Here is a 2500-nt window from a genome sequence, read left to right as displayed (position 1 = left end):
TATCATTATCATATGGGGGCCGCGTTGGCCGAATGGTTAGAGCGTCGGACTCCAGACTGTCACGACGGCAATCTGAGTTCGAGGGTTCGAGTCACCGGCCGGCGCGTTGTTCCCTTGGGCAAGGAACTTCACCTCGATTGCCTACCTAGCCACTGGGTGGCTAAGCCAGCCCAAGTCAGTGCTGGTCCCAAGCCCGGATAAAATAGAGAGAATGATTACCTAAAAAAGGTAACACCGGCACTCTCCGTGGAAAGGAACTGGGGACCCTACCACGTACTCACTCCAAGAGCATCACAACATGAAAACTACAATTAAGTATCATGCTGTGACCACGGCGGCTCAGACATGAACCTACCGTTAAAAGAAGAAGAATCATTATCATTATTCTCATTATTATTAGCATTATCATTATTATCATTATGATTATAATTGCTATTATCATTAATATTATTATTATTGTTTGTTGTCATTATCATTGTCATCGTCATTATTATCAGTATCATTCTTACTATTATTATTATTTTTATTATTATTATTATTATCATCATCATCATCACCATCACCATCACCATCACTATCACCATCACCATCATCAGTATCATCAGCATCATCGTCATCATCATCATCATCATCATCATCATCATCGTTATTATTGTTATCAATATCAAACTGTAAGTACCAAGAAAATCGACCTGTGACTGCTATTCCTGTCGCTCTCGTGACGAGAATCTTCAACGCGTCACGGGGCTAAGCGATCGTGAATTGTTATATCTAACCTATCATCACATACATCAAAGAACTGGGCATGAGGCAGTCACAAGATCATTTAAATTAAGAGAAATTAATTACTAATGCAGCTTAATGTCAAGTAACAAGAAACACCGTAGGAACATATAGAATATGAATTTATTAGGAAGGAGATGAAAATGCCAGCCCAAACCAAATCTTGATTTTCATTAGATTCACAAATGTCTTTTATAATGAAAGACTTCTACTTTTCAAAAAGAGAAAACATTCTATAGAAGCATATTAAGATGGTAATTTAAGGTTTTACCAAGAGAATTGATATGATCAGTAATAGTAGATAAAGCAAACTCCATCATGTGAAACGGCCACCAGATCAAAACAATATATTAGATTTACATGACATTGCACATACACAAACTAGAACATATTTTAATTTCTAAAGATTCTAATGAATAAAGTATATTATAAGAAGATACTATCCATTAAAATCTTTTTAAAAAAAATTAAAAAAGTGTCCAACGTTTTGGTATTGAAGGTCTGTCATAATTTTCACTTCCCCATTACAATTATATTTACATAAACCTACACTGTTTCTTGATACTTGGCATTACACTCCAAAAGCAAATCTTTTCTTATAATCTAACTAAATCATACATATGTTTTTTGATATAAGGAACAACAAGCTATGACAATTCATGATCTCTGAAATTCAATAGGTTGATATATGCAGAATACTTATTTAAATTCTTATCTCATTAATATTTTGTCTTAAATATATAATTTTGTCTGTAACTATTTCTGTAAATGTATGTTTTAACTGAAGGATAATAATTTAAATCCTTTTATACAGTGTTTTTGAAGGAGAAAGAAGAAAGAAGTAATGATATATCTGTTGGTAACACTAGCCCTGAAGTTCATTATTTTTTGTTTCATATATGTGTGTGTGTGTGTGTGTGTGTGTGTGTGTCTGTGTGTATGTGTATTTATATATATATATATATATATATATATATATATATATATATATATATATATATATATATATATATATGTATGTATATATACATATATATATGTGTGTGTGCAGGACATAAGCTTTCTCAATTTACTACTGAGATGTTATTTGGCAGTAGCACCCTTGCGTGATTGGATCCCCTTCCTAATCAACCGCGGCTCTGCGCGCTAACACCTGTGCCACGGCGGTGACTTCCCCTATGACACAGCCTCCGGGCTAGTACAGTGGTAACGTGTCGGCTTCTCATCCGAAGGGTCGGCGGTTCGCGCCCCGCCCAGGCGCGAGAAGTTGCAACTGTCGCCTGGGGGTTACTGCTGTGGCTGGGCACCACGGCGGGTAAGGACCAGGTTCAGCCGAGTCAGCACCAGCTAACACACGTGAACGAGTCGGCATTAGTCGACACAGGCCGGGCTCCCCTCATGGGCATAGCTCGGGCGAGACTAAGGTTCGCATATCAGACTTATCCTTATCCCTATGACACCTGCGCTCAACCTCTCAAGGTGATATGTCATTTTCTAACCACTGGGACATCGCGGCAGTCATTTGTGTGTGTGTTTATATATATATATATATATATATATATATATATATATATATATATATATATATATATATATATATATGTATGTATGTATGTATGTATGTATGTATATGTATATACTTATATATATGTATATATATATATTATATATATATATATATATATATATATATATATACATATATATGTATATATAT

The sequence above is a fragment of the Penaeus monodon genome, chromosome 16 (assembly GCF_015228065.2).
Source record: "Penaeus monodon isolate SGIC_2016 chromosome 16, NSTDA_Pmon_1, whole genome shotgun sequence".
Classification (NCBI taxonomy): Eukaryota; Metazoa; Arthropoda; class Malacostraca; order Decapoda; family Penaeidae; genus Penaeus; species Penaeus monodon.
The sequence above is the reverse complement of the archived record's forward strand: the minus strand, read 5'-3'. Positions refer to the sequence as shown.